A 13,716-nucleotide genomic window follows, 5' to 3' on the forward strand; every position below is an offset into this window, starting at 1 on the left:
ATGCACAGATGTGGAGAAGGTTAAGTTTGCCGCAGATCAGTTAGAAGGACCCGTAGCCTCTTGGTGGGAGAATTTCACAGCCACCTTCCCAATCGACACTGTCACACGGGACCAGTTTCAGCAGGCTTTTCGTACTGCCCATGTTTTAGCAGGAGCAATGGCCATGAAGAAGCGTGAGTTTCGTAACTTGCACCAAGGAGGACGGACAGTTGGCCAGTATGTGGAGGAGTTTAGTAAGTTAGCACGTTATGCCCCAGATGACGTTGCTACGGATGCAGCTAAGCAGGAGAAATTCCTGAAAGGACTGAATGATGAGTTGAGTATGCAGTTCATGGTAGCCACTTTCAACAACTACCAGGAGTTGGTAGATCGTGCTCTTATGATTGAAGGGAAGCAGCAGCAAATTGAGAACCGCAAGAGGAAGTATGGACACTTAAAGTATAATTCAGGAGCTCAGCAGAAGCCATGTTTTACCCCTAGACCAGGAGGACATTTTCAGCATACCCATGGAGTAGGTAGCTCGCACAATCACAATGGCACCAAGAATGGTAATGGGAATGGAGGAAGCAATGGCCAGAACCGCAGCACCCCATCAACCCCAGCCAAGAAGGATTTGAGCCACGTCACTTGCTATAAATGTTCGAAGCCAGGACATTATGCAAATGACTGTCCTGAAGGACAAAATGGCAATGGAAGTTCTGGGAAGAAGCCAAACCCTTTCAACAGGGGACAGGTGAACCACGTTAGCGTGGAGGAGGTTGAAGCTCAGCCCGATGCAGTAATAGGTAAGTTTTGGTTAAGTCATTTACTGCACTCGTTCTTTTTGATACTGGTGCATTGCATTCATACATCTCAAGGGGATTTGTGGATAAGTATAACCTACCAACCCAAGCCCTTAGGCCACCCATGTTAGTAACCTCGCCAGGAGCAGAGTATGTGGCAAGTCTATGGTGTGATCGGTTACCATTAAGGATTGGTAACTAGGTTTTTCCCTCAGACCTAATAGTATTGGAATCACAAGGATTGGATGTGATATTAGGCATGGATTGGTTATCAAAGTATGAAGGGAATATTGAGTGTGCTAGTAAGTCAATTTTGCTTACCACACCAGAAGGGAGAAGGATCAAGTATGTATCCCGGCATGTGCCAAAGAGGACCCAAGTAAATTGCCTAACAGGAGTTGTGCAGGAGGAAGTACCAGTGGTAAAGGATTTTCCTGATGTATTTCCCGAAGAGTTGCCAGGCATGCCACCGGATAGAGACATTGAGTTTTTGATTGAGCTATTGCCAGGCACTGGGCCAATATCAAAGAGTCCATATAGGATGCTAGAAAAAGATTTGGTGGAAATTAAGAAGCAGATTAAGGAGTTACTGGATAAGGGATATATTCGCCCAAGTTCTTCGCCTTGGGGATCACCAGTACTTTTAGTGGAGAAGAAGGATGGATCGTTAAGGATGGTTGTGGATTATCGAGGATTGAACGAAGTAACGATCAAGAACAAGTACCCACTACCAATGATCAACAATCTGTTGGATCGATTGCAAGGAGCTAAGGTATTTTCCAAGAACGATTTGCGATCAGGATACCACCAGTTGAAGATTCAAGAACATGATATTCCTAAGACAGCTTTTACCACCAGGTATGGGCTGTATGAGTATACCGTTATGTCATTTGGACTGACTAACGCGCCTGCCTATTTTATGAACATGATGAACAAAGTGTTTATGGAGTTTTTGCATAAGTTCGTCGTAGTGTTCATGGATGATATCCTGGTATATTCAAAGAATGAAGAGGAACATAAGGAGCATTTGCGTTTGGTACTTGGAAAGCTCAGAGAACACCAATTATATGCCAAGTTCAGCAAATGTGAATTTTGGTTGAAGGAAGTAGGATTCCTCGGACATGTTATATCGGGAGAAGGTATAGCAGTAGATCCCGCTAAATTTGAAACCGTGACCAAGTGGGAAGCCCCAACTACCGTTGGAGAGATCCGGAGTTTTCTTGGACTCGCAGGATACTACCGGAGATTTATTGAGAACTTCTCAAAGATCCCGAAGCCTATGACGGAGTTGTTGAAGAAGGATACTAAGTTCAAATGGACTGAGGAGTGTGAGGCAAGTTTCCAGGAGTTGAAGAACCGTTTGGTTACCTCACCAGTGTTGATTTTGCCAGATCAGACCAAGGATTATGAGGTGTATTGCGACGCTTCACATCGAGGACTTGGAGCAGTGCTTATGCAGGAAGGAAGAGTTGTTTCGTATGCTTCACGACAACTGAAGCCCCACGAATTGAATTACGCCACGCATGATTTGGAGTTAGCAGCCGTAGTGCATGCGTTGAAGACATGGAGTACATTTTCACGGATCATAAGAGTTTGAAGTACATTTTCACGCAGAAGGAGTTGAATCTCAGACAAAGGAGATGGTTGGAGCTCATCAAGGATTATGATATGAAATTGCATTATCATCCCGGGAAGGCTAATGTAGTAGCTGATGCATTAAGCCGCAAGAGCCATGTCAATACGTTAATGACAGGAGAAATACCCAAGGAGTTAGCAGAAAATTTTCGTGAACTATGTTTAGAAATAGTTCCGAGAGGCTATGTAGCAGCATTGGAAATTCAGTCAACTCTGATGGATAGAATCAGAGAAGCTCAAAAAACTGACAAAGAGATTGCCGCTATAAAGGAGAAACTGAGCAAAGGAAAAGCTAAAGGATTTCGTGAGGATGAGCACGACACCCTATGGTTTGAAGACCGTGTTTATGTACCCAATGACCCGGAGATCAGGAAGTTGATTTTGCAAGAGGTCCATGATTCACCGTATTCGATTCACCCAGGAAATACCAAGATGTATTTGGATTTGAAGGATATTTTCTGGTGGACCGGAATGAAGAAAGATATTGCGGAGTATGTAGCAGTTTGTGACGTATGTCAGAGAGTAAAGGCAGAGCATCAGAAGCCAGCAGGATTGTTGCAACCATTGCCGATACCCGAATGGAAGTGGGATAGGCTAGGCATGGATTTTATCACGGGATTACCCAGGACTCGTTCAGGCTATGACTCGATTTGGGTTGTAGTTGATCGATTGACGAAAGTAGCTCATTTCATCCCAGTAAAGACCACTTATACCAGTGCTAAGTTGGCAAAGATATACATGACCAAGATCGTATGTCTGAGTATCGTATCAGATAGAGGAACCCAGTTTACCTCAAAGTTTTGGAAGTAGTTGCACGAAACTTTGGGAACCAGGCTAGAATTCAGTACAACTTTTCATCCACAGACAGATGGACAGACCGAGAGAGTCAATCAGATTTTGGAGGATATGCTGAGAGGTTGTGCGCTAGATTATGGATCTAGTTGGGACGATAATTTGCCATATGCAGAGTTCTCTTACAACAACAGTTACCAAACCAGTTTAAAGATGGCCCCTTTTGAAGCCTTGTACGGAAGGAGGTGCAGGACATCGTTGTCATGGGACGAAGTTGGAGACCGCCAGTTGTTTGGTCCTGACTTGATTAAAGAGTCTGAATAGAAGGTGAAGCTGATTCGCGATAGGCTCAAGGTAGCCCAGTCCAGACAGAAAAGTTATACAGATTCTAAACGCAAGGAGACAGTTTATGAAGTCGGAGACAGAGCTTATCTTCGAGTATCTCCACTTCGGGGAACAAAGCGTTTTGGAGTTAAAGGGAAGCTAGCACCACGATTTGTAGGACCATATCGAGTTTTGGAGCGTATGGGAGAAGTGGCCAACAAGTTGGAATTGCCCGAAGGATTGTCAGGAGTACATGATGTGTTCCATGTTTCTCAGTTAAAGAAATGTCACGCGGAGATGGCCGATATACCGTTGAGAGACACAGTGCCTTTGGAAACTATTCAGTTGGATAACGATTTGACATACGAGGAGAAACCAATTAAGATCCTCGAGTTTGCCAGTCGAGTCACTCGCAGCAAGGTTATCAAGTTTTGCAAAGTTCAGTGGAGCCACCACACGGAGGATGAAGCCACTTGGGAGCGAGAGGAAGATTTGCTCAAAGACCACCCTCACCTATTTTCTAGCCAACCCGAATCTCGAGGGCGAGATTCATCTTAAGGGGGGTAGGTTTGTAACATCCCAAATTTTCAATTTGGAATGTTATACATTAGGTCATCATGCATATCATATTTTATTGTGCTTTTGGTTTTGATCCTAGAAAATCCTAAGCAACTCAAGAACCCACGGAGAGAGTTGGGGATTTCGTTATTTACATATTTGAGTTTTCTCAAATTATGTAAACAGGATCATTTGATTTTATTTTTTTTATCATCAATTATTTCTATTGCAAAAATATGAGAGAGGGAATAAAATGACTTTCCCAAAATATAGAAATATTGAGGATTTAATAAAAAATCAAATAAGTTTTATTTCGGAGTTTTTCGGTATTTTTATTTGAATTTAGGAAAAAATGCGCGTTTTTCAAAGTTGTAGTTTGGGCCCAGATAAATGTTCACTTTATCGGGCTTGAATTTAGGAACCCGGCAAAATTTATTTCGTGATTTTTGGAGTCCGTTTAGTATTTCTTTTTATTTTTCTTCCGAGCAGAATTATTTAAAAGAAACGCGTAACCGACTCCGGGCCGTACCCGGCCAGGAAACCTCCGCCCGGGGCGCCTTTAAATAGCGCCCGAGGCCCGAGCCGAGAGAGCCAGCCCACCCAGCCGCCCCTGCCCTAACCCTAGCCGCCGCCGCCGTCGCCGGAGCGCGCGCCTTTCGAGGTTCGCCGCCGCCTTGTTTTCCGTGCAGTTTTTTGGTTTAAAAAATAAATTCTGTTCGTCGTTTTTCTTTTTCGTCGGATTTTCCGCGGTTATTTTCTGATCGCGATTTCTGATCTGATTTTCGTTTTAGTATAACTTTTCGCTCGTTTATCGGAATCAGGCGATTCAAGCGCCTGGAGTTTCGTCTCGAAACCCTCTTTCCAAATAATCAACTTAAACAAGTTTTTGCTACTGTAAAATTTGCCCTAGATCCAGATTACTAGAACGAAGTTGTTTTCTTTCGCCGTTTGATTTCTTTCGTTTCGTTCGATTTGAATTCTTTTTGCAAACCAGGGTTCTTAAGTTGAACTTTCTGGTTAGATCTTCTATTTGAGTTTTACCTGTGCATTAGATGAGTACTTATTGTATGCTTGTTGTTTGTCTACGATAGAATACCCGGAGTGCGCCGCCTGTTACTACGAATCTCTAGGTTACGCGGATCATCAGCGAGGCAAGTAACACTTTGATCATACATTTTCTACAACCCTGTTTTATTGCATTAGATCAATCCTCACACATTGCATGATTAGGATCTAATTAAATTGTGGGATGGGAAGTAGATGAGGTAGTACCTATTACTTGTTTATTACCAAACCTTTGGGAGTTACTTCTACGTTTGCTTATTATGCCATGCTATGCTAGTAGACGTGGATTGGGTGAGTGAAATCCATGACAGATGTGAGATTGTTAATTAAGGGTTTATCTAAGGTGGCAACCTAACACACATCTGGGTGGATTGAGGCACCTGGGGTTACCAGGACTTGCCTGTTTTTTTTGGACCGCCACCCAGGCCCAAAGGGATCATGAGATTTTTCATGCTAGAAACTTCCGTGTGCAGCCACAAGCCATTATGGGCTCTGGCATAGTTGACTAAGTTGTGCGAACTCTTACAGTGGTAGACTAGCAGATGTAGGGGATATAGGTGGTACGGTCTACCCGATCGTAAGGTGCTAGCGCTTCTGAAAGACTATGTCTCGGTCATCCATTTCTCAAACACCCTGTAGTGCGAGAAACCAAACGGAGGCGATCGAGTCTTGTGGGGAAAAGTGCGCAAACCTCTAAAAAGTGTATAAACTAATAATGATTAGCCGTGTCCCCAGTTATGGACGTTTTGAGTATCTAGTACCTGGATTATCATGTGAATCTCAACATGTTACTCTAAATTAATATTGTTGGGTTTTAATGATGTTACTTAATTGGGATTGAGAATGCTGTCAACCATTCTCAATGTTTCACAACCACCATGATAGTAATTAATTTTATTCCTTTAAAGTAGGGAAAAATTGGCTTTACGCAAAAACTGTAACCATAGAGCTTTCCACCAGCCAAATATGCATATAGTATAGTTGTTGCATTCCATTACTCTCTATGTGTTACCTTGCCAGCATATTCCATGTGCTGACCCGTTTTCGGGCTGCAACGTTAATGTTGCAGACTTTTCAGACGACGATTGAGGAGTTTTAGGTCGTGGTTCTATACTCAGTGATGCCGTTGGAGTTGATGGACTCACTTATCTTCCAAGCCTTCCGTTGTTATCGTTATTAGATGGCCTTAAGCCATATTTATTGTAATAAGTTCTCTTTTGAGACACTCGATGTAATAAGTGTGTGATTGCTACTCTGCTATAAATCCTCCGAGTACTGTGTGGTGTCAGCATTACTGATCCAGGGATGACACCGAAGCACAGAGATCAGACTGTTTGAGGTCTGGTCGCTACAGGGTATTTGGAAGCACAAATAGTATCTCTACTTGGTGCGATGAATTTGGCTAGCATGAGGGGGAAAGGCAAGCTCAATCATGTTGGATGATCCATGACAATATAATTTATCTCAGATGTAAGAAAACATAACCCATTACGTTGTCTTCCTTGTCCAACGTCAACTCTTTAGCATGTCATATTTTAATGAGTGCTCACAATCATAAAAGATGTCCAAGATATTATATTTATATGTGAAGACCTCTCTTTCTTTATTACTTCCTATTAATTGCAACGATGACCAAAACTATGTTTGTCAACTCTCAACAACTTTTATTCATCATACTTTTTCTATGTGAGTTCATTACTCTCCATAAGATCCATATGATCTCTTTGTTTCCTTTTTTATTGTTTCTCTTTTCTTTTATTCACTTAGGATCATGGCAAAATAATCAAGCCCTTGACTCAACACTAATCTTTATTATATATAGCTCATGGACTCGATTACATAAAAGGATCATAAAGTAGAACTCACAACTAGATCATACTAAAACTTTATTCTACTAGATCAAGATATTACCAAAAGGATCGAACTAAGAAAAAAAAGGTAAAGATAAAAGTGATGGTGATATGATACCGGGGCACTCCCCCAAGCTTGGCAGTTGCCAAGGGGAGTTCCCTTACCCATGTGATTATGTCTCTCTTTTCGGGGATGGTGATGTGATATTCTTGGCGATGATGCCCCTCGGGATACGATTCTCCTCCTCGAGCTTATTGACTTGCTGCTTGAGGTCCATTATTTCCTTTCGGAGTTTTCCTGTAACAGCCAAAGCTCCCTGCACCCAAGGGTGCTGCATAGCTGCGGGAGAACCAGTGACACTCTTTTTTTCATATTCTCATAAGAAAGAAATCCAACATTGGAAGGGATAACCGAGTTTGGAATAGCCGAGCTTTGCAGTTCTCCCATTGTGAATCCAGCTCAGAAGCGGGAAGTGACTTCTTGATCCTCTTCCATGGCATCTATCCTCTTCAAATCAGCTTCCATCTCTCCCTCCGTTGCTGGCCCAAATGGGGTCAACATTGTTGTTTGTCATTGATCTCGATGCCGGATGAGACACCCGGATCTCCCCGACTGACTCTTGCGAAGACATCTTGCTCTAATCTACAGCAGCAGCAACTCGAAACACAAACAGAGGATAATTGCATGATACGGGAATCAAAACCCCCGTGAGATTATATAATGAATTTTTACCGACCAAAATACGTGTCATGTAAGAAAACGGAGTCGGGAGAGCGCACGAGGTGCCCACGAGGTAGGGGGCGCACCCTGTAGGGTAGGGCGCGCCCTCCACCCTCGTGGAGGCCTCGTGTCCTTCCCGGAATGCTTCTTATTTTTCTATTTTTCTAAATATTCCAAAACAGAGAAATATTGCCTTAAAAACTGTTTTGGAGTCAGTTTACTTACTGTACCACATACCTATTCCTTTTCGGAGTCTGAAATGTTCCGGAAAGTGTCCCTTATGTATTCCTCCAGGGTTACGGTTTCAATAACATTGGTTTCAACATTTATGGGGTTACCTGAGATATAATGTTTGATTCTTTGACCGTTCACCACCTTCAGATTTGTGCCTTCGAAGTTGTTGATTTTTATGGCACCGGAACGATAGAACTCCTCGTAACGTAAGGACCTTCCCATTTAGAGAGAAGTTTTCCTGCAAAAAATCTTAAACGGGAGTTGTATAGCAATACATAATCACCTACATTAAACTCACGCTTTTGTATCCTTTTATCATGCCATCTTTTAACCTTTTCTTTGAACAACTTGGCATTTTCGTAGGCTTGGGTTCTCCATTCATCGAGTGAGCTAATATCAAATAACCTCTTCTCACCGGCAAGTTTAAAATCATAATTGAGCTCTTTAATAGCCCAATATGCTTTGTGTTCTAGTTCGAGAGGTAAGTGACATGCTTTTCCATAAACCATTTTATACGGAGACATACCCATAGGATTTTTATATGCAGTTCTATAGGCCCATAATGCATCATCATGTTTCTTGGACCAATTCTTTCTAGACCTATTGATAGTCTTTTGCAAAATTAAGTTGAGCTCTCTATTAATCAATTCTACTTGACCACTAGACTGAGGGTGATAAGGGGATACAATTCTATGATTAACATCATACTTAGCAAGAATTTTACGGAAAGCACCATGAATAAAATGTGAACCACCATCACTAATTAAATATCTAGGGACTCCAAATCTTGGAAAACTAACTTCTTTAAGCATTTTAATAGAAGTGTTATGATCAGCGCTACTAGTTGGAATAGCTTCTACCCACTTAGTAACGTAATCAACAGCAACTAAAATATGTGTATAACCATTAGAGGCAGGAAAAGGTCCCATATAGTCAAAGCCCCAATCATCAAATGGTTCAATAACGAGTGAATAGTTCATAGGCATTTCTTGACGTCTACTAATATTACCAATTCTTTGACATTCATCACAAGATAAGACAAACTTACGGGCATCCTTGAAGAGAGCAGGCCAATAAAAACCAGATTGCAATACCTTATGTGCAGTTCTATCTCCAGCATGGTGTCCTCCATAAGCTTCGGAGTGGCACTTGCATAGGATATGTTCCTGTTCATGCTCAGGTACACAATGTCTAATAACACCATCTACTCCTTCTTTATAAAGATGTGGTTCATCCCAAAAGTAATGCCTCAAATCATAGAAGAACTTTTTCTTTTGCTGGTATGTGAAACTAGGTGGTATGAATTTGGCAACAATGTAATTAGCATAATCAGCATACCATGGAGCAGTATGAGAAGCATTTATGACATTTAATTGCTCATCAGGAAAGCTATCATCAATAGGTAGTGGGTCATCAAGCACATTTTCTAACCTAGACAAGTTGTCTGCAACGGGGTTCTCAACTCCCTTTCTATCAACAATATGTAAGTCAAATTCTTGTAGCAAGAGAACCCATCTAATAAGTCTAGGTTTAACATCTTTCTTTTCCATAAGATATTTAATAGCAGCATGATCAGTGTGAATAGTCACTTTAGAATGAACAATATAAGGTCTGAACTTATCACAAGCAAATACAACTGCTAAGAATTCTTTTTCAGTAGTAGCATAATTTGTTTGAGCATTGTCTAGGGTTTTACTAGCATATTGAATTGCGTTTAATTTCTTATCAACTCTTTGCCCTAGAACATCACCTACAGCATAATCACTAGCATCACACATAATTTCAAAGGGTAAATTCCAATCAGGTGGCTGAACAATAGGTGTAGAGATCAATGCTTTCTTAAGTATTTCAAATGCTTCTACACAATCATCATCAAAGACAAATGGTATATCTTTTTGTAATAAATTAGTCAAAGGCCGTGAAATTTTTGAGAAGTCCTTAATGAACCTCCTATAAAATCCAGCGTGACCAAGGAAACTTCTTATACCTTTGATGTCCTTGGGGCATGGCATCTTTTCAATAGCATCAACCTTGGCTTTATCAACTTTAGTACCTCTTTCAGAAACTTTATGCCCCAATACAATACCTTCATTAACCATAAAGTGGCACATTTCCCAATTCAAGACAAGATTAGTTTCTTCACATCTCTGCAAAACTCAATCAAGGTTGCTCAAGTAATCATCAAAAGAAGATCCATAGACGGAGAAATCGTCCATGAAAACCTCACAAATATTTTCACAAAAGTCAGAGAATATAGCCATCATGCATCTTTGAAAGGTAGCAGGTGCATTACATAAACCAAAAGGCATATGTCTATAAGCAAAAGTACTAAAAGGGCAAGTAAAAGTAGTCTTTGATTGATCCTTGGCTGACACAGGTATTTGAGAGAAACCAGAATAACCATCTAGAAAGCAAAAATGTGTATGTTTGGATAATCTTTCTAGCATTTGATCGATAAAAGGTAAGGGGTAATGATCCTTTTTAGTGGCCTTATTTAATTAGCGGAAATCAATTACCATCCTATAACCTGTAATAATTCTTTGAGGAATCAATTCATCTTTATCATTAGGAAAGACAGTAATACCTCCCTTCTTAGGGACACAATGGACATGATTTACCCACTGACTATCAGCAACGGGATAGATTATACCTGCCTCAAGGAGCTTTAGTATTTCCTTTCTTACCACTTCTTTCATTTTAGGATTCAGCCGTTGTTGATGATCACGAACTGGTTTAGCAACTTCTTCCAAATTTATTTTATGTTGACATAGAGTGGGACTAATGCCCTTAAGATCATCAAGAGTATACCCAATAGTAGCATGGTGCATCTTCAGAGTTTTCAATAATCTCTCTTCCTCATGCTCTGAAAGGTTAGCACTAATAATAACAGGATATATCTTTTTCTCACCAAGATAAGCATATTTAAGAGTATCAGGCAACGGTTTAAGCTCAAACACGGGATCACCCTTGGGTGGAGGAGGATCCCCTAGGATTTCAACATGCAAATTGTGTTTCAGAATAGGTTCCTATTTAAAGAATACTTCATCTATTTCCCTTCTTTCATTCATAAACATATCATTTTCATGGTCTAGCAAATATTGTTCTGAAGGATCACTAGGAGGTACGGCAATCGAAGCAGGACCAATAATTTCATCCTTACTAGGTAATTCTTCTTCACGGTGTTGTCTACTAAATTTAGAGAAATTAAATTCATGAGACATATCATCTAAACTGATAGTAACAACATCCTTTTTGCAATCTATCCTAGCATTAGCAGTGTTTAAGAATGGTCTACCAAATATAATGGGACAAAAGCTATCTTGTGGGGAACCAAGAACAAGAAAATCAGCAGGATATTTAGTTTTCCCACACAAGTCTTCAACTTCTCTAACAATTCCCATTGGTGAAATAGTATCTCTTTTGGCAAGTTTAATTGTGACAACAATATCTTCTATCTCAGCAGGTGCAATATCATGCATAATTTCTTTGTATAAGTCGTAAGGTATTGCACTAGCACTAGCACCCATATCACATAAGCCATGATAACAATGATCTCCTATTTTAACAGAAATAACAGGCATGCCTACCACAGGTTTGTTTTTATCTTTTGCACAGGGTTTAGCAATTCTAGTAGTCTTGTAGCGACCAGACCTCAAACAGTCTGATCTCTGTGCTCCGGTGTCATCCCTGGATCAGTAATGCTGACACCACAGAGTACTCGGAGGATTTATAACAGAGTTGCAATCACACACTTATTACATCGAGTGTCTCAAAAGAGAACTTATTACAATAAGTATGGCTTAAGGCCATCTAATAACGATAACAGCGGAAGGCTTGGAAGATAAGTGAGTCCATCAACTCCAATGGCATCACTGAGTATAGAACCACGACCTCAAAACTCCTTAATGGTCGTCTGAAAAGTCTGCAACATTAACGTTGCAGCCCGAAACGGGTCAGCACATGGAATATGCTGGCAAGGTAACACATAGAGAGTAATGGAATGAAACGGCTATACTATATGCATATTTGGCTGGTGGAAAGCTCTATGGTTACAGTTTTGCGTAAAGCCAATTTTTCCCTACTACAAAGGAATAAAATTTAATTACTATCATGGTGGTTGTTAAACATTGAGAATGGTTGACAGCATTCTCAATCCCAATTAAGCATCATCATTAAACATAACCCAACAAAATTAATTTAGAGTAACATGTTGAGATTCACATGAAAATCCAGGTACTAGATACTCAAGATGTCCATAACCGGGGACACGACTAACCATGATTAGTTTATTACACTCTGTAGAGGTTTGCACACTTTTCCCCACAAGACTCGATCGCCTCCGTTTGGTTTCTCGCACTACATGGTGTTTGAGAAGACGGATGACCGAGACATGGTCTTTTAGAAGTGCTAGCACCTTACGATCGGGTAGACCATACCACCTACTTCCCCTACATCTGCTAGTCTACCACTGTAAGAGTTCGCACGACTTAGTCAACTATGCTAGAGCCCATAATAGCTTGTGGCTGCACACGGAAGTTTCTAGTATGAATAGTCTCATGATCCCTTTGAGCCTGGGTGGCGGTCCAAAAGAAAACAGGCAAGTCCTGGAATACCCAGGTGCCTCAATCCACCCAGATGTGTGTTTAAGTTGCCACCTTAGATAAACCATTAATTAACAATCTCACATCTGTCATGGATTTCACTCACCCAATCCACGTCTACTAGCATAGCATGGCATAATAAGCAAACGTAGAGGTAACTCCCAAAGGTTTGAAAATAAACAGGTAATAGGTACTACCTCATCTACTTCCCATCCCACAATTTAATTAGATCCTAATCATGCAATGTGTGAGGATTGATCTAATGCAATAAAACTGGGTAGTAGAAAAGGTATGATCAAAGTGTTACTTGCCTTGCTGATCATCCGCAAAACCTAACGATTCGAAGTAACAGGCGGCGCACTCCGGGTACTCTATCGCAGAAAAACAAACAAGCATACAATAATTACTCATCTAATGCACAGGTAAAACTCAAATAAGAGATCTAACCAGAAGGTTCAACTTAAGAACTCCGGTTGGCAAAAAGAATCAAATCAAACGAAGCAACGAAAGACAAACGGCGAAAGAAACAACTTTGTTCTACTAATCTGGATCTAAAGAAAATTTTACAGTAGCAAAATCTTGTTTAAGTTGGTTAAACGGATAGAGGGTTTCGAGACGAATCCCTAGGCTCTTGAATCGCCTGATTCCGACAAACGAGCGAAAAGTTAAACTAAAACGAAAATCGGATCAGGAATCGCGATCAGAAAAATCGCGGATTTAATCCGAGAAAAAGAAAAACGACGAACGCCGAATTTTTTTCGGCACGGAAAACGAAGCGCGACGAACCTCGGGCGGCGGGATCGTCGGCAGCGGTGGCGGCTCCAGCGGCGCGCGCGGATCGAGGCGGTGCTGATGGGCTGGGATGGCTCGGGGCGGCGCTATTTAAAGGCTGCCCCTGGGCGGTGTCCCGCTCGGGTACGGCCCGAAGTCGGTTCGTTTTTTTTAATTATTCCGCTCAGAAGAAAAATAAAAAGAAATACTAAATGGACTCCAAAAATTCCGAAATAAATTTTCACGGGCTTCTAAAATCAAGCCGCACAAGGTGAACATTTATTTGGGCCCTAAATGCAATTTTGAAAAACGCACATTTTTCCTAAATTCAAATAAAACACCGAAAAACTCCGAAATAAAATCTTATTTGATTTTTTATTAAA

Source organism: Triticum dicoccoides, chromosome 6A, assembly GCF_002162155.2.
Source record: "Triticum dicoccoides isolate Atlit2015 ecotype Zavitan chromosome 6A, WEW_v2.0, whole genome shotgun sequence".
NCBI classification, from domain to species: domain Eukaryota; kingdom Viridiplantae; phylum Streptophyta; class Magnoliopsida; order Poales; family Poaceae; genus Triticum; species Triticum dicoccoides.